This window comes from Varanus komodoensis, unplaced genomic scaffold, assembly GCF_004798865.1.
Source record: "Varanus komodoensis strain SLA01 unplaced genomic scaffold, ASM479886v1 scaffold6_4, whole genome shotgun sequence".
NCBI lineage: Eukaryota > Metazoa > Chordata > Lepidosauria > Squamata > Varanidae > Varanus > Varanus komodoensis.
In genome coordinates, this window is record NW_025336347.1 from 6,425,069 (window position 1) to 6,445,632 (window position 20,564).

Below are 20,564 nucleotides of genomic sequence, written 5' to 3' on the forward strand. Positions count from 1 at the left end.
TTTGAACGGTACATGACCTGGTCAGCATTTTCCTTCGAAGGCCTTTTACTTGTTCACAAAGTCCTCAAGTGTCTGAGCGATGGAGCAGAAATAAATGTAGGATCACAAAATGACTATTATTCTAATTGAATGTCATTAAACTTGACTGAGATTAGTTCCAAATAATGGCATATATTTGTATAAGAGTTCAAGGGCGCAAAGCATTTTACAACTATTGCCTCATTACTTCTCACTATTTTCCTGCAAAGAAGGGTATCTATACAGTTATTCCCATCTGGAGAAAAGCTTCTGAGGCAGAAAGCTAATGACTTGTCTGGGGACAGATCCATTACTTGAACCTGACTCTCCTTTATGCCCAAGTGATGTGAGCTACTTACTATAACAGTTGATAGTACATTAACAGGCTGAACTGAAACCTTTGTACAAGAGTGTTATAGTAGAAACACCAGGCCCATTAACTCTGAATACAATTTTCTTCATTGCACTGATTTTTTTCTTCCTTTCCCCACACATTTTAAAGTAACGTACAGCACAGACTGCTCTAAATGTACAACATTTACATACTGGGTTGTTGTTATAAGCTCCTCTACCTCATCATATATGGTTTATCCACCATAAAGAAAAAAGAAGAAAAGACATTTTGAAATACAGTAGCAAGAAAAAGAAACAGGCAAAAACTGGAGGCAAATACACCACTCCTAACAGGTATTCCATTCACAGTGTCTTTCTTCTGCTATCCATTTACCTCACAATAAATTGTATTTTTAGAAATGATGTTAACAATGGACATAAAAAACAGACACTGCACAGGTGAGATATCAGGTGATATTCTTGCCAGAATGTGTTGTCTCTCCTATCAGAGTGCTTTCAGAACAGATGTTTGTTATCCACCTTTATAGTACCAAAAACCAGGAAAGAATTATGGCCACAGAGAACATGAAAGAATTCAGAAGCATCGTGAAGAGGGGGAATCAGAGGAGAACACAGAGGGGAAATCTGTGGCTGACAGCGATTTCGGATCATTCTGCATTCAGAGCTACTCACCGTGGCTCTTTTTTTAACACCTCTGTAATTCAAGGACAACTTTATTGGTTAAAGCCAGAGTGAAGGAAAAGAGGGCCAGACTCAAAATGTCTAATGAAGTAAGCAAAGCTGAGGAGAACTTCTGTCACATACTGAAACCTCTCCCTGGGCAATATCCAGCTGAGCAGCAAAGGGGCTTACCTGAATTTATGCCCCTCCATACAAACCAAGAGAGAGAATTCACACACACAGACAAGCTGGTATGTTACTAGACAGCTAATCCAGAGGCCTAGTGCCCACAACACCCAGTTTGTTATGTGTAGAAAATAAAAGTCTTCAGTATTAGCTAGCCCTTTCATATATTTTTGTATAAGCCCTTCCCTCACAACTCTCCTGTAGGTACACAGAGGGGGGTTTTTTTTTAGCTTCTGCAGAGTAAAAGAAGCATAGACTACATGATATCACAGCGGGCTGCCTGTAGATACCTGTATTGCAGCTGGTTTAAATGAGTATCCTGCAACAGCAGGAGGTTGGACTGAATGGCCTTCATGGCCCCTTCCTCCCTACTATTCTATGATTCTATGAGGGGAGGGAAGAACTCCATGTGAGAGCATGTTTGTGTTTTTGTGCCTATTCTTGTATATATGGCAGTGGATGAAGGACAGCCTTTGTGTGTGGAGAGAGAGCAAGAAGGATGACAGCCTGGCCACGCCACCTGGCCATGTGAGTCCCGCCTGTGGCCATGTGTCCTAGCACCATGTGGCCTAGAGTCAGGATATGCAATGGGCTTCCAAAGGAGGTGGTTGGGGCCCCATCAGTGAGTGGCCTCAAGGAAAGATTGGGCAACCATATGTTGAGGATTATATGAACTGCAGCCAGGAGTCAGACTAGATGGCCCGGGAGGCCCCTTCTAACTTGCTTTGCTTCTATGTTTCTGTCATCCACTACTTATCACCCACTGTGGACTTTGCCAAAAAAAAAAAAAAAAAAAGTCTCATTGCTTGGAAAATAGATGAGCTTTTTTCAAGAGTTCTCTGTCAACACTCATAAATACACTGAACTGATTGTAAATTAGATCATCGATAATTCACTCATTCAGCAACAGCAGAACCCTGCAAAGTTTAGATGGTCTGAGGATAATTTAGAGGCCCAGCTATGACCCAAAGCACTTGCTCTTAGCTTTGGTCTTCCTTCTCCCTTTTTTGACCAAAATGTTCCTGCTCTCCTGGTCAGCCTGGGAACCTGTGGCCAGGAACCTGAGGGCACTTCAAAGGCCTGTGTCCTGCCTGCATTCCCAAAACTCCCATCTCTGCTTTCTCTAGGTGCCCTCCTGCTGCTTCAGCGTCCTTGACTTGCTGACCCTGAGATGCCCGCCAAGAGTCAGCTGCACTCACTACAGCAGTGAAACGCGCCTGGCATGTGGCAAGTGAGGCATGTTCAGTGTCTTCTCTATTTTTCTGTGATATGACCTGAGAGCCCTGTTCAATGCAATGCTACACATGCTTAGGCAGCTGTATCTCTGTGTTTGTTATGGCATCGCATCAGTGGACACTGCATTGTCTTACTCTTGAGCATAATTCCATGTGCTTCTCCACAGTTATTGCATGTTAGGGAAAGGGTCAGGGGATGGGCCCCTTATCTTCATCCTCAGAAGATGAAGGCTGTGTCTCCAATCCAGCTCCTGTGCTGGTGCAATGCTGGTGCTGATGTGCTGGTGCATTCATGTCTGGTGTTTGAAGCCCATCAGCTGATCATACTTTAATGTAACCAGGCCAGTCCAAGACATTTTCTTTCTGCGGGTGCAGGACAAGAAGGCACACCTCCCTCTTCCCATGCATGGCAGCTAGCAAGAAAAATAATCCACCATTATCTAGTAAGCTGCAGAGGGGGTACAGTGCCGGGAGGGCTAGCAAGGGGCCTGGGGAGGGCACAGGAAGCCTGTGGGGTGGGGGTGGGGTTGCTGTTTGGGGTGGCTCAGGAGTGAGGAGGGTGATAGAATCTCCCATGGAAGTTGGACAAGCCAGGCTTGGCAAGGCCATGGGGTGGGGAGATAAGCAGCCTGGAAAGCAGTCTGGAAAAGGGGGAGACAGAGGAATGGTAGGTGCTCAGGGAGAGAGTGCACAGAAGTGCACAGAATATGAGAGGCAAATGGCCTTTGGATGCACATGCACTCAGAAGAAGTGGGAAGATGCTCCCAGCATTTATGATTGCAGTCGTTTTGTGATGACACCCAAGACATGTCCCGATGCTACATGTGCCTGAGGTTCCCCAAATATACTGAGGCTGACTGAGCTGTGACCCCACAAAGACCACAAAGGCCATGTGGCCCAGCAAGCAGTTTCCTGTAGGTATAATAGGGATCTTCAGTCTATTTATGAACAGCTCTAATAAGTGAAGGCAACGAGGGGTCTGAGAATCTTCTCTATTCAGAGCTATTGAACAACCCCACAAATTTATCATCAGGTAATTATTCATTTAAAAGTGGAGCAGATGTCCACTAACGGAGTAAATTGCTCTTTGGCAACAGGTACTTCTGGCAGGTTGCAAAACAGATAAATAAAATGAGCTGAAAACATGAATAACACATGAACAGAAGAGTCAAAGACACTTTCATCTTCACATGAATGTGGAGCATGTATGCAAGTGTGGCAAAAGCAAGTTGATATTTTCAGCAACAGGTAAAGAACTGTTAATTCACCCTGCCTTTTAAATTATAGGTCTTTTTGCCTGGGTTTCTCAGTTGTTGTTTTTAAAAACTATTTTGGCTGAGTTTCTACCTCTAGTAGGTTTTCACTGTTTTACACTATATTTTGAGAAGCACTCCAGAGAAGATCTTTTCTTGGGTGGGTATTGAAATACAGCAAAAGAGAAAGAAAGATGAAATCCAGATTTCATCCAAATGCCACATAGAGCTGTGAGCCTGCAAGATGAGAAGCCAGAAGTTCAGCTGAGAAAACAGGGGGAAACAGGAAACCTCCTCCTCTTCTCTCCTGCCTGAGGCCTTTTCGTTTATTTATTAAAATATTTCTGCTCTATTTTTCTGTCTACTTATTGAACCCCAAGGCTGCTAGCAACCATAGAAACAACATGCTGATAAAATGAAAAATAGGGTTTGTTGTTATTGTTTTTAAGAGTAGTTGAAACACTCTAGAAGCAGTCAAAGCATGTGGGTGGGAGAAGAACAGTCAAGCTCAGGTCAAAAGCATACTGATATATATTTTTTCAGCAAGTGTGTAAATGTTGTGATGAAGGCGACAAAGGAAAGTTTCCAGGAAGGACAACTCCACAGCCCCACAGGTTAGAGTGGCCAGTTACATGATGCAAAAGAAAGCAGACGAAGCAGGATGCTGATTCATATCTATTTGCATATGCTAATTTTCCAAACCCAAACTAACCCAGTAATGAACATTTAGAAGAGGGTCTTCCTTTATTCAGATATACAACACTTATTAGTAATGCTGCCTTTATTTATTTATTTATTTAATTACAGGTAGTCCCCAGATTATGAACATCTGGATTATTAGCAGCCCATACTTAAGGAACACACAGACTGCCATGAAGCCTGTATGAATCTTTCTCACAAAGAGCCATGAATATCTCTAGGGAGGTACATAATGCGTTTGGCGATGCATCATCAGTGGCCCTGTAGTTCCCTGGAGAAAGTCCATTTTCTTAGACCAAATGTTTTCAGCTTCTCCAACAATTTTATTATTACTGTATTATCATCATTACTACAATGCTGTATTCTGTTTAAGATGTTTTAAGGAATGTGTAAGTGTTTCTTAAGCATTTTATAGGCATGGGAACATAATATATATACATATACTAAGACAAACATTTGGCTTACTCGTGTGATCCGACTTACGTATGAATAAGTAACTTATGACTTAAGGATATTCTCAGGAATGGGACTCACTCTTAACCAGGGGACTGCATGTGTTTATTTGATTTATTTGCAGCCTTTTAAAGAGTTCAAAGTGACTTACAACATTGTTTTCCCCAGCTCTCAGTATTATCTTCACCACAACAACCCTGTGAGGTAGGTTGAGAGTCTGTGAGTGGCCCAACATCACCCCACTGGCTCCATGGCTGAGCAGGGACTAGAACCCAGATCCCCATTTTCATTGGTTAAACTGCCCTGCCTGTTCTTGCAACCATCTATTAAAGGACAGTTATGACATAACAGAGGTTTGTATCCCAGCTCTGGAAGGTACTTAGACTTGCATGGGGGTGGGGAGGTTTCTCCAGTTTTCACTATTTCCCTTTCCAGAGTTCTCTAGTGGGCTGCAGGCTGAGATCCCATTTGTCAGTTGCTTCCAGCAGTCTATGAGCCAGGCACTGAAATGACATAAACACACAAGTTTCAGTATGCATCTGAGTTACTACAGATCAGGCATTCTAGAGCAAAATTACTACTGTTAAAGAATTGGGAGTTGGAGCATCTACTACAAATTACAGAGACCTACCAGGAGATCTTGATCTATCTTCTGCCCACTGATACCCTTGACCATATGACATTCTGCTCCAGAAGGTCCATCAACCTTCACATGCAGATCTTTAGGGCATGGGGGAGGCTGCAGAAAGGTGATGGAGGTGAAATGGGCCAGTTATGGGAACAGGGTTCAGAAACCCAGCATATATGGATTCCAGCTTACCATGAAGTTATCAATAATGGGGTACCACAGGTAAAGTTGATCATTTTATAATATACTATGTTCAGATTCCAAATTTAATTAACCCAGACAGGACTCTGGGTTGTTCCATCAATGAAACCTTTTAAAAACATCTTTCGCTATATTGGATTGAAGATTGCTCTTCATACTGCTGTGACAACATTTCACATTGATAAGCAAAGGCACTAATGCATTTTGACATACAGACAAGTCATTACTTCATTTCATTTTATGTTGCAAAGTAATCACAAGGAAAGGTGATTACGGGAGTGTGCTTTTTTGAAAGCCCCAGACCCAAAACACAGAATAAGTGCCTGAACGGTATCATGTGTGTGAATCTACCGATTAATTTCTTTCACTCAGTAGCTTGTTTTGTTGACAATATCTTTTCAGCAAATCTATGACAGCTACTAATACAGCCAGGTTGCAGATAATTGGGGTACCCAATTATAGGATTTGTGATTGAGGAAAGTGCCAACATTCCCTTCTGGAATCTGTAGCAGAAGGAACAGTCATCCACCCTTTTCTTGTCTGATACATGGAGTTAAAACACCCTCTACAGAATATTCTTCTAAATCCCTCCTATCTTTGAGCCGAGACTGCATATAGAAATGGAAACTTATCGAGGAGATTAAAAAAGGGTAGAAAATTAGTTATTTAATACATTAGATTTGATCCAAGAGGGACAATAGATGGGTTTTTGCAGCTTCAGTAAAGCCACTTCAATGTCACTCAATTGTTCAGACAAAGTTGTTTCTAGCCTAAGCCATCACAAAGTAAGCTACTTTCCACATGAGGACCAACATTCTATTCAGTATAATTTGAACAGGAATGTGGTTCACAAAGTCACCAAAAAATGAGAGAGGACTCTTCTGTTTCTTTTATTTTTAGTGAGCATTCTACTTTGATCCCCTCTTGTGGCCCCTTTTGCACTTTGTAGCACTTGGTCTTCCCTGAAGCAAATATGAGGAGGATCTAAATATGCAGTGACCTTGGCAGGCAGGGCCAAACAGGCTCCTGAGCTGATGGCTCCATGATTCTGACTGTGCTCCATGGGCTCCTTCCACTGGAAATGCTGGGAACTGTAAAAGGAATTGTATGCTAATACTTCTAGGGATACCTGAAGGAGCGCCTTCTTCCTGATGTGCCCTCCCACCCCTTATAATCTGAGGCAGAGGCTCTGCTCCGGGAGCCCTCCTTGAAGGAGATTAGGAGGAGAGTACCCAGAGGAGGGCCTTCTCTGCAGTGCTGCCCCGACTCAGGAATAAGCTCCGAGGAGAGGTTTGCCTGGTGCCGATGTTATATTCTTTTCGGCGTCAGGCAAAACCCTTTTTATTTCCCCATTATTTTAATGTTTAATTGATTTTAACTGGGGTTATAGTATATTAATGGTTGGATGCTGGGGAGTTTGTTTTACTCTACTTAATTATTGTAAACCATCCCAAGACGTTCTGTAGGGGACAGGATAGAAAATTTTTAAATAAATAAAAGTAAGTAAGTCTTCTTGGCACTTCAAGCAAAGTGGGCACTAGTTTGATCCTTGGCCAGTCATGGTAACTAAGTACATGATTACCTTGACTACTTCCTTCCACCCTTCTCTGACCCTGAGACATCGGGGCCCCTGTTTGGGATATTCAGCATAACCACTGGAGAGTTGCACAGTCTAAAGCTCGCCTCTGAGCTGGAAGCCCAAAACTTTATAGGCCCACATGTAAATCAGACTTGGCTACCTTTGGGTTTTGTGATTTCAGTAATTATAGATTGAAATATGTTTTCATGTTGTTTTTGTTTCCTAAGTTGGCCTCTTTAATACTCATTAATACTTCTGGTGGTTTGATGTGTCTTTGCATCAAATACACAAGGTTTGTGTGTCACCCTTTTTAAAAATGACCAGTTACATTTTATGAGGAATGAAGTTTAGTGGGCCAGAGAAGGCATAGCATGGGAATGTAACCCTTTCTTCTACCACAATCATGAGGGAAATCCCTCTTTTGGAACTAGGGTTTGGATTGGGGTATCGAAACTTGAGGATCTTTCCTAAAAATATAAACATCAGAAGAAGGATTTTCTTCAAGATTGCAGAAGGAGAGGAAAGGAATAAATTCTCCCAACATTCCTGCCCTGATCCTATTAATTTGCTTCCTCTCCAACCGATGCACTCTGCACTTTAAAAGCATGATAGATGAAAATGGGCATTTACATCACACACTGTTTGACCCTGAACATGTTGGATTAAAGTGTCAAGCAATTCTTTGGGGTGCATTAGTAGGGCTTTTTAATGCCAGTCTCCCTGCTAGACCAAACTCTTTCACAAACAATGATTTTGGGACAGTATTTAGATGGAAAAACTGACTGCATGGCAGATCTACATGAGCATGTAGAAAAGAGAAAGCAAGACCAAAAACCGACTGTGTGTTTGGCCACTTTGGAGCCAGACTTTGGAACCAGAGTCTGATTCAGAGTCTGAGCAGGATGACTTTGAGTCCAGCCTCACCATGGGAGGCTTGAGACCTGAGATCTCTGCTGTACCTAGCGTCTCATCAAGAGAGGGTGATGCCCCTTATCAGCCATGGCTTCCAGGCGTGGCCTTGAGGCTTCGTCTTGCTTGTGGGCTTCCCATGAGTAGCTGATTGGCCAATCGATGTAAGAATGCTGACCCAGATGCACCCTGAACCTGATCCAGCATGGCTCTTCTGAAGTTCATACAAGGGAGACTTCTGAGTTCAAACCTGAGATTGAGAGAATCAAGCAAGGAGATTCTTCAAGGGAGGGAGCTTTGGAGTTGGCACCGAGATCAACTGAGCAGAAAGGAAGGGTGATGCCTTCTTAGACACAGAGCTCATTTATGAACTAGATTCCCCTGCCAGGATGGATCATTAGAAGGGGAACTCTAGTAGCCATGGGCCTACATTTAAGCTAGGGTAGAGTCATTGCTGGCTGCAAAATCTGAATTGCCTGGGATATTTTCTTGCCAGCCATGTTCATGAATCTTGAACCATGCCTCCCTTGAATCTTGTCTCATTAAGACTCAGACTCTATGTGGATTCTACCCTTCCTCTCAAACAAAGCAACATGCTGATAGCTTCTGCCCAGAGAATATTTTGAGGGTCTTTGCTCTTTGTGCTGAAAAGCACATAATTTGCAGCAAAAAAAAAAAGAATATTGCTGTATTTTGTGTTGTTTTGGGTGGTCAGAGCATGTCAGAAAGTAAAGCCTAACACCATGAATCCAAATGGAAACAAGGCTCACAAGGGTATGTGACTCTCTCTTTTTACCATGGAAATGAAGATGACATATGTCTGTGGAATGGAGGTCACTGGTGAGAGCCATCCATGGTGAGTTACATTGCCCAGTGCATGCAGTCTGTGAATCCTCCCACAATAGACTATTATTTAGCTAACAAACATTAGGCGTTATTCTTGTTAATTAACAATTGAAATTTACATTCAGTTCTTTCAACCACCACCAGATATGTATTTATTATAATATTTATATCACCCTGGTTGAGTCAAGAATTACCAAACGGACCTGTGTTCATAATAAAATAAGAGTGAATAAGACAACAAATTGCTTTTAATAGCAGCCATCAGGTTTAGAGGGGTGTTGGGTATACAGAAAATCACTGCAGTTAAGAGACTCTTTGAAATCATGTGGCAGGTGTTACAATGCAGGCGACATCGATTTGTTACCAATTACTGACAGCTAATGAGAAACATTTAATGATCTGCCACCATTCCCACTGTGCAAAAGCAAAACACTGTTTGTATAAAGGATAAAAGAGCCAATGCAGTGTAAAATCTCAGATTGCATTTGAAAAGTAAGGGCTGCTAGAACCAGAAAGTACTTGGACTGACTGCAGCAGGTTCATAATTCTCAGGTGTGTAATGCCCTGGCTTTGATCCAATGGATTTAAATATTTTCATCATTCAGACCGAAATTGATTACAAGTAAATGCCTATTTTCTTTGTCTGCATGGCTTACATTCCTAAGCAGCTAGACCCTTCAGTGCTTGTGGATACTCAGGCATTTGCTGCTGTAATCTCTGGTTTCCACAGGAAGGAGTGAAGCCCAATTTTCAGGACATTTTCTTGGAATGATTTCACTTTGACCCCTTAGTTCCCCCTTAGTTACTCTTGGCCAAAGAAAGCAATTACTTTAAAAGTGTTATCTGAAACTAGACAACAAGCAGTCAGACAACAAGATCCAGAGATGTTGCCAGATGTTGTCATCACAATGGCAGAGCAAATACAGAACAGCAAATGAAGAGCTCTCCATGCAATCCTATGCACACTTACCAGAGAGTAAGTCCCATTAAACTTGGTAGAGCCCACGTCAACAGAGTTTACACTGATGAAAGGCTGCTCACTAGCTGTGTTTGTGCATGATCACCGATCACTTATGAGATCCCAAAAGGCAAGGTGGCTAAGAAGCCGTATTTAATGCATTTTTATTTATATATAACACTTACATACCACCAAGGCAATGTCCAATAATCCAAATGACAACGATGATACATAGCAATGATAAAACCACGAATGGCTGTTGCATCACCTTTCTTCAGCATCGCAGGCCAGACTGTGGCCGTAGTTCCTTCTTCTGCATGGGCGTCTGTCATGTCTTACATTGCAGGTATTCATTCAATTAGTCATTCGTTTATTCATTTGTTCAATGGAACTAATCTAGAGGTCTCATATTGTTGCTATTGCTTGGGGGGTTTTATGCCTCACCTTTTAAGATAAACATAGTGCTATAGCAGCAGCAGAATCTATAGTAGTAGAAGTAATAGCATCAATATCAGCAGTAATAGAAATGATCTTATTCAAGATATGGTAGACCTGAGAGGGAATCTACATAATATCCACGAGGCACATAAATTGTGGAAGCTGTGGGTCTAAATCTGGGTCTAATGGACTCAGCTTTTTTTAAATCTCACTAGGCAATTCACCATTTCACTTTGATATGAATGCTCAGACTATACAAAAGCTGTGTGTGTGTGTGTGCGCGCACACACACACACACACACACACACACACTGGTGCATGTCAGGTTGTAATGGCATTCCCTTTCTTTTTAGTTCATTTCACTCAAGATTTCTTTCTTGCTGGGTTGATGACCTTGTAAGGAAAGAGATCTGTGCGCAACTCTCAAACTGGTTTCTGAAAGAAGCAAGGGGGCGAAATCCTTTTAAGTGATGAAAATAAAGAAAATCCAAATGATTCATAAATACATCTAAATGGGAGTGAGAAACGATGAGTATGGTTATTATTTCTCAGAGAGATTGAAATTAAATTCCAGAGAGCTAGTGATTTAGAATTCATAATTGCTCTTAACTGTGACGGTGAATGTAAGAAGATACTGTGTGGCAAAGGAAAAATCATACAATCCTTGTTCAGTAAGTACTCTTCACCTATATCAGTTATTCTAATTCTACATAGCTTTTAACTGACAGTTTATGCCAACTATCTGTGGGACCGAGATACCCACTGCTTTGAGCAGGGCCTGACCCTGTCCCTGGATTCAAAACAGAATCTGGAGCTGGGTTGGCAAGCCAGCGGAGGAAATATTTGAAGGTGTTGAACCAGCAATTAGCAGGAAGCTTGAAAGGAAAGGTGTGAAGATGGGGACCCTTTCTGGGGTGCACGAGCCCTTGCCACCTCCCACACAGAGAGAAGGGAAGAGACACAGAGCTGGCCAGGGCACACTGAGAGTTGTGTGCACTCTCCGTCTAAACTTATGCCCTTGACTAATCAGAAAGAGCTAAAACCAGCCAACCATTCTTCATTCCTTTAACCATTTGATAACAGTAACTGTTACCAGGACAGCATTCTCTTTAAACCACTCTTTGATTACATTTAGAAATATTTATGACTGAAATGCTTTCAGTTTTTAGAGCCCAGAATCCTTCCCCCTAAAAAAAAAAAAAAAACCCTAAAAGCATATCAGTTTTAGAGCCCAGTATCCTTCCCCGCTCCTTCATGGATCACTGCCTTGTCATGGTGAAGGGGCTTGCATAGCTCAATGAAGCTATGAGCCATGCCGTGCAGGGCCACCCAAGACGGACAGGTCATAGCAGAGAGCTCTGACAAAACGTGATCCACTGGAGAAGGAAATGGAAACCCACTCCAGTATCGTTGCCATGAAAACCCCATGGACGGTACCAAAAGGCAAAAAGATATGTCGCCAGAAGATGAGCCCCTCAGGTCGGAAGGTGTCCAATATGCTACTGGGGAAGAGCAGAGGGCTAGTACTAGTAGCGCCAGAAAGAATGAAGCGACTGGGTCAAAGCCGAAAAGAGACTCAGTTGCAGATGTATCTGGTGGTGAAAGGAGAGTCCGATACTGCAAAGATCTATACTCCATAGGAACCTGGAATGCAAAATCCATGAATCAAGGCAAGCTGGACGTGGTCAAACAAGAGATGACAAGACTGAACATCGACATCTTAGGAATCAGTGAACTAAAATGGACAGGAATGGGTGAATTTAATTCCGATGACCATCTGGTATACTACTGTGGGCAAGAATCCCTCAGAAGAAATGGAGTAGCCCTCATAGTCAATAAAAGAGTAGGAAAAGCAGTACTGGGATACAATCTTCAAAATGACAGAATGATCTCAGTTCGAATCCAAGGCAAACCATTCAACATCACAGTAGTCCAAGTCTATGCCCCAACCACTGGTGCTGAAGAGGCTGAAGTTGACCGGTTCTATGAAGGCCTACAACACCTTCTAGAATTAACACCAAAAAATGATGTCCTTATCATCATGGGGGATTGGAATGCTAAAGTAGGAAGCCAAAAGATAACCAGAATAACAGGCAAGTTTGGCCTTGGAGTACAAAATGAAGCAGAGCACAGGTTGATAGAATTTTGTCAAGAGAATACGATGGTCATAGCAAACACTCTTTTCCAACAACTCAACAGATGCCTCTACACATGGACATCACCAGACGGTCAACACAGAAATCAGATTGACTATGTGCTCTGCAGACAAAGATGGAGAAGCTCTATACAGTCAGTAAAAACTAGACCAGGAGCTGACTGTGGCTCAGATCATGAGCTTCTGGTTGCAAAATTTAGGCTTAAGTTGAAGAAAGTAGGGAAAAGCACTAGGCCACTCAGGTATGACCTAAATCATATCCCTGATAAATATACAGTAGAGGTGACAAATAGATTTAAGGAATTAGATCTGATAGACAGAGTGCCTGAAGAAGTATGGACGGAGGTTCGCAACATTGTACAAGAGGCAGCAGCTAAAACCATCCCAAAGAAAAAGAAATGCAAGAAAGCAAAATGGCTGTCTGAGGAAGCTTTACAAATAGCTGAGGAAAGAAGGGAAGCAAAAGGCAAGGGAGAAAGAGAAAGATACAAACAATTCAATGCAGGATTCCAGAGAATAGCTAGAAGAGATAAGAATGCCTTCTTAAATGAGCAGTGCAAAGAAATAGAGGAAAACAACAGAATAGGGAGGACCAGAGAGCTCTTCAAGAAAATTGGAGATATGAAGGAAATGTTTCATGCAAAGATGGGCATGATAAAGGACCAAAATGGCAGGGACCTAACAGAGGCAGAAGAGAATAAGAAGAGGTGGCAAGATTACACAGAGGAACGATACAAGAAAATGCTTAACGTCCCTGATAACCACGATGGGGTGGTCACTGACCTTGAGCCAGACATCCTGGAATGTGAAGTCAAATGGGCCTTAGGAAGTCTAAGCAACAACAAAGCTAGTGGAGGCAATGGTATTCCAGCTGAGCTATTCAAAATCCTAAAAGACGATGCGGTAAAAGTGCTACACTCAATATGCTCGCAAATTTGGAAAACTCAAGAGTGGCCACAGGATTGGAAAAGGTCAGTTTACATTCCGATCCCAAAGAAGGGCAATGCCAAAGAATGTTCAAACGACCACACCATTGCACTCATTTCACATGCTAGCAAAGTTATGCTCAAAATCCTACAAGCTAGGCTCCAGCAGTATGTGGACCGAAAACTACCAGAAGTACAGGCAGGATTTCGAAGAGGGAAAGGAACTAGGGATCAAATTGCCAACATACACTGCACCATGGAGAAAGCTATGGAGTGCCAGAAAAACATCTACTACTGCTTCATTGACTATGCTAAAGCCTTTGATTGTGTGGATCACAACAAATTGTGGCAAGTTCTTAAAGAGATGGGAGTTCCAGACCATCTTATTTGTCTCTTGAGAAAACTATATGACGGTCAAGAAGCAACAGTGAGAACTGGACACAGAAGCACTGATTGGCTCAAAATTGAGAAAGGAGTTTGGCAAGGCTGTATACTGTCACCCTGTCTATTTAACTTATATGCAGAGCACAACATGAGAAAGGCAGAGCTAGATGGATCACCAGTTGCTGGGAGAAATATCAACAGCCTCAGATATGCAGATGATACCACTCTAATGGCAGAAAGTGAAGAGGAACTAAAGATCCTCTTGATGCGGGTGAAGGAGGAGAACGCTGAAGTAGGCTTGAAACTCAACATTAAGAAAACTAAGATCATGGCATCCGTTCCTCTCTCTTCCTGGCAAATAGATGGGGAAAAAATGGAAGTAGTGACAGATTTTATTTTCCTGGGCTCCAAGATCACCTCAGATGGGGACTGCAGCCAAGAAATTAAAAGACGCTTGCTCCTTGGGAGAAAAGCTATGGCAAATCTAGACAACATACTAAAAATCAGAGACATCACCCTGCCAACAAAAGTGTGCATAGTCAAGGCTATGGTTTTCCCAGTTGCAATGTATGGCTGTGAAAGCTGGATCATAAGGAAAGCTGAGCGCAAAAGGATTGAGGCCTTTTAATTGTGGTTCTGGAGGAGACTCCTGTGAGTCCCTTGGACTGCAAGGCGATCAAACCGGTCAGTCCTAGAGGAGATCAACCCTGACTGCTCTTTAGAAGGCCAGATCCTGAAGATGAAACTCAAATACTTTGGCCACCTAATGAGAAGGAAGGACTCCCTGGAGAAGAGTCTAATGCTGGGAACAATAGATGGCAAAAGAAGAAGGGGACGGTAGAGGATGAGGTGGCTAGATGGAGTTACTAAGGCGGTTGGTGTGAGCTTGGGTGGACTCCGGGAGATGGCGGAGGACGGGAGGGCCTGGAGGAGTGGTGTCCATGGGGTTGTGATGAGTTGGACATGACTTTGCGACTAACAACAATATCCTTCCCCCATGTGATGGGACAGCTCTTTCTCTCTCTCTCACTCTCTCTCTCTCTCTCTGTGTCAGGGGGCATTTTCTACCTATTCTGCTATTCCTTCAGAAGAGAAGAAACAAAACTCACCATTCTGCTACAAGAGGCAAGTAACACACCCTCAATAAGCTCCATTTTCACCACCGTGCTGGGCCTACGCCATAGATCTACAAACAATACACTCATTTCATTTAACTTGATCATGTCCTTTCTTTAATTTCTTTAATACTTTTCCCTATCCTTTTCCCAGCATGTAATCAATGCTCAGGAGACCAAGCAATTCCCACCAATAGCTTGGCTGTACAAATCAATTGGACAGAAGGACTGTGAAATCTGAAACACATAGTGACTGCGTTCACCTATCATGGCAGGTAATCCTGCATGGTTTCCACAGCATGTGGATTTTTGCCTAAATTTACCAGTCAGATGTCTGTGTGTTTCCCAAGGCAATGAGGTTTCTGCGCTCTTCAGTCTGTTCCCGCACACTCAGCCCCTGTAAGCAAAATCTCCTTCCTTCCATTATTGCTCACTATGGACCTCAGCAGGCTTCCCCTATTGGCTTACTGATGTTTTGAGGCCAGTTCTGTTTCTTCCGACTCCTGAACGTACTTGCATCTGTGCAATGTTTCCTAGTCACTCCAACCCCTGAGGCATTATTATTAAATCATCCTATACACTTTGGCCAGAATGCTCCCTTTCTCCCTCTGCACATTACCCACTTTTTCCTTGTTTCCAAAAGTAAACAGGGAGACAGGAGCATCACTTGGCCAACAGGAATAAATCAGGTGATGATCTGTGTATTGCTAAAGAGATGAAGGTGGCAGAGAATGAATGGCTGAGCAGCCACTTCTGTGGCCTTTTTTTGCCACAGGACTAGGGTGTTTCTATACCTGCAATGGTAACATGCAGATTCTGGGTCTGGATGAGCAGAGGAACTGCAATGAAGTGTGGAAATCTTAAAACAGACCTTTGTTGATTCTCCCCATGGTTTCATGGAACTAAACATCCCATGCAGAAACACCATGACTGGGTCCAGACAACCCAACAAACCAACATGTGTAAGAAATCACCTTGGCTTCTCATGACATTCAGTCCTGGCTAGTGACTAAGGTCAGACAGCATGAAAGCCCCAAGGACTGGGCATGAGTTGTCATTAAACAGTAAGGTGTTGTTGAAAGATGGTTATAGCGTGTTACCTGAATGCAGCTGCACTAAGAAATCATGATTTGGTAACCACAAACAAGCCATGAAGGAACCCAGTGACCATTTGTGCAATCACTGGGGGAAAGCAGCTATAGTGGTTTCTTTTCACTGGGTCCACACCAGCCAGTCATGCATCACGCATCTGCTGATGACCTGTGCAGTGTGTGGGTTTCCGTGTCATCCAAACTTAGTAAAGAATATAGAAACAACTGGCTTCCAAACTACACCAGAAGTCTATGACAAGACTTGTGCTGCAATTACCTGTGTGCCACAAGGATATTTAGGCAAATCACATGGTATATAACCATTCATTCATTCATTCATTAGGGTATTTCTATCCCGTCCATTATGGTCCGTCTCTGGGTGGCTTACAATATAAAACACCTAATGAATACATCATAATACACACAACTGAGGATCAAAACATAATTAAAATACTTAAACTTTAAAATATCAGGTAAATAAAAAGATCTTGACCTGGTGCCAAAAAGCATATTACGTTGGCGCCAGGCGAACCTCTCTGGGCAGCACATTCCATTGTGGTGATGATGCAAACCCACCCATAGTTTGTTGTTGTTTATGAACAATTTATTGGTCCTCATCCAGCCAATTACCTCGGCCAGGCACCGGTTCAGCACAGCCACTGCCTCACCTAAATTGGTTCAAAAAAAGAGGTAGAGCTGGGTAACATCAGCGTACTGATGACTCTGCAGCCCACACCTCCGGATGACCTCTCCCAGCGGTCTCATGTAGATGTTGAATAGTAAGGGGGACAGAATAGACCCCTGCGGAACAACATGGCATAGCTGCCATGGCACAGAGGTAAAGTCCCCCAGCACCACCTTCTAGAATTGGCCGTCGAGGTAGGAGTGGAACCACTGCAAAGCAGTGCCTCCTACTCCCAGCCCCCTTAGCCTATCCAGAAGGATACCATGGTCGATGGTATTGAAAGCCGCTGAGAAGTCCAGGAGAACCAACAGGGACACACTCCCCGTCTTTTTCCCTGCACAGGTCATCGTACAGGGTGACCAAGGCAGATTCAGTACCATACCCGGGTCTGAAGCCAGACTGAAATGGGTCCAGATAATCAGTCTCATCCAAGAGAGCTTGGAGTGGTCCCGCCACCACTCACTCCAACACCTTGCCCAAGAATGGGATGTTGGCCACCGGTCTATAATTGGCAGCCATCTCTGGATCCAGGGATGCCTTCTTTAGGACCGGCCTGACCACTGCTTCCTTTAGAGGGGCAGGCACCCGGCCGTCCTTCAGAGAGGCGTTGATGACTTCCAGGATCCAGGAACCAATCCTGTGTTTGGACAGTAGCCATGATGGGCAAGGGTCCAGTAAACAGGTGGTGGTACATACTTGTCCAAGCACCTTGTCCACATCATCAGGCCGCAATAACTGAAACTCATCCAACTATATGTGACCAGACGGTAACATTGGCACCTCCCCTAAGGAATCTGAGTCACTAGTGGAGTCCAGCTCATGACGAATCTGAGCAACTTTCTCCTTGAAGTGCTAGGCAAAGTCATCACAGTGGGTTATCGAAGGTGGTACAGGGGCTTTCTTGGGGCCTGGCTGTACCAGCCCCTGTACCACCTGAAAAAGTTCCACTGAACAGCACTGTGAGGAGGCAATGGAAGTAGAGAAGAATTTCTTCTTCGCCGCCCTCACCTCCACAGCATAGGCCCGATAATGGGCTCTTAAGTGTGTTTGGTCAGATTCATCCTGAGATTTCCTCCACCTACGCTCTAGCCGTCTCCCAAACTGCTTCATCGCCCATAATTCAGGTGTGTACCAAGGGGATGAATGGGCTCTGCCCGGCGGGAGAGGATGCTTAGGAGCGATTGTGTCAATAGCTCTGGCCATTTCCCTATTCCACAGTTCAACCAGAGCATCAACAGGAGCGCCAATCTTATCAACCGGAAACTTCCCCAGAGCATTCAGGAATCCTTCTGGATCCATCCGGCTCTGAGGGAGGACCAGCATTATAGGGTCCGCACCCTTACAGAAGGAAAGGCCACCATCGAGCTCAAACCTCACAAGGAAATGGTCTGACCATGACAGGGGAGTCAAACATAAATTCCTCACCCTGAAATCACCCTCTTCCTGCCCCGTCGAGAAAACCAGGTCCAGGGTGTGTCCACATTCATGGGTTGGGCCAATGACATGTTGAGACAGCCCCATGGCTGTCATGAAGGCCATGAAGTCCTGAGCTGCCCTGGTCAGATCAGTCTCGGCATGGAGATTGAAGTTCCCCAGGACCAGCATCCTGGGAGTCTTCAACACCAGGTCCGAGATGATCTCTGTCAGCTCAGGCAGGGAGTCTGTTGGGCAGAAGGGTGCATGGTACACCAACAGAATCGCCAGTCTGTCTCGGTTGCCCAACACCAAATAGAGGCACTCTAGACCCGGCCTCGAGAGGACAGGAAGCCCCGCAAGGGAAATAGAGGCCCGATAAACTAAAGTGACCCCCCCTCCCCCCCGGGCATGGCCAGTGCTGAACCAGATACAGTTCAATACATATCTACCCTCAACCCATGTTAACTCATGTTGTGTAAGCCCAGCCAGTTAAAGGAGACTCTTCCAGTTAAAGGAGAAATTTGCATGGGAGCAGAGTGTGACTCTACAGGAAGGAATGCAGGGAAGCTGAGGCAGCAGGTCATGCTTTCAAAGAGCAACGAAAAGCCTTGGGTTCGTGACTAGAAAGGAAGGAGACAGTGGGGACAAGGTTTGGCTTGCCACCTTCCACAAGAGTATGCTCTACTCTGTTAGATGACTTATGACACCAGGTGCTACTTTTCAGTTGTTTAACATACATGGCCAAAAAAGAGTTCAGGAAAGTCTGGGAAGAGAACAAGAAACTGGGTGAGCACAGAGGAGAGGAAGCAGGTAGGTAGCAGAGTGAGTGAGCAAAGGAGGACATGAACGGAGAGGCTGCTTGGGTCACTCATTTTGCCACCTCTCCTAGTCTGCCACCGGAGACCAAGGAGCAGTGTCTCATGACAGGCCTTTCCCAACGCCTGTTCCAGGGGGTCAGGAGACCATGTGGAACAGCCTGTTAGATATCACTGGGAAGGGGAGGGGGCAGAAGCAGAGGGAAATTAAAGAAAAAAAAATCACCTCCATTCACATCATCCTTAGCAGAACTCAACTCAGGGTGTGCTTTTGCTGCTGTGTGTATTTTAAATTCATATGTTTTAAACTGATGAACAGTTATAAAACATACGCAAGCACATTCAGAATTTATGAGATACATTTTATGACTTTATGAAGTTTAGAAAAATTATACAAGAGTGAACAAAATAAAAACAACCAGCTTAACAAGCAGAGTCCATCTGGTAGACCAAATTCTAGTATTGCAATTTCTAGCCAAAAAAGATGATATATATGTATAACTCAATTGACGGCGAAAGAAGAAGGGGATGGCAGAGAATGAGGTGGCTAGATGGAGCCACTGAAACAGTCGGTGTGAGCTTAGGTGGACTCCGGAAGATGGTGGAGGACAGGAACACCTGGAGGAATGTTGTCCATGGGATCGCGATGGGTCGGACACAACTTCGCAACTAACATAACTACAACAACTCAAACAGGGAAATACATTATATTTTTAATGTATGATTATAATTATTTAACTTATTGTTGTAAGACGCCCTGAGGCTTCGGCAAATGGGGCGGCATCAAAATGTTTAAATAAATAAATAAATAAATAAATAAAATGCCATTACTGCTGTTTTCCCCTCCCCTACTTATACAATAGGGCTCATGCTTGTCCCATCCTCAGACTGGAAGGTATTTCTGATAATTTGATAAAACAAATGTTTTACACTGGTGCATGTAACTGCACCAACTCCTGCTTATTGTGATACATTTTACAGTTGTGGCATGAATGGGTCTAACACTGTCTTTCTTAACAGAAACACTTCTAATGCACACCCAGGGCTTTACTCAGAAGTAAGCCCAGCTGAATGAAACACGTTGGCATGGACTGCAGCCACATCTCAGGCAGCACCGTTGTGCCTCTGAACCTGAGCTCCACGTGCAGCAAGTCACTTCCAGCATTACCAGTCCAAAGTACTGAGCTCGAAGCCAGTTCATCCATGCGTGTCTATCCCTGTAGAGTCCAGGAGGAGCTCATGGAAACTCTGAATACAGCCACGGTTGTATGTGGCTTCCTGTCACTGACGTCCATTCTCACAGCAAAACTTTTTTGGGCTTCTGCTGTTCTAGAAATCATACTGCTGGATCTGGATGCGCATCCTCCGAGAGACTGACACACAGGGGCTGGCAGTATTTAGTGCCTCATGGGAGTACTTTGGAGCATTTTCAGGATGCAGCAGCAGGACCTTCTCCTCACCCTTCAAGTTCCTCCGTGGTCTTGCCCTTCTTCTCTGTCCTCCTTTATCTCCTGATACGTTTGCTTGTGTCCCACCTTTTCCTTGAAGAAAAGCAAAGCA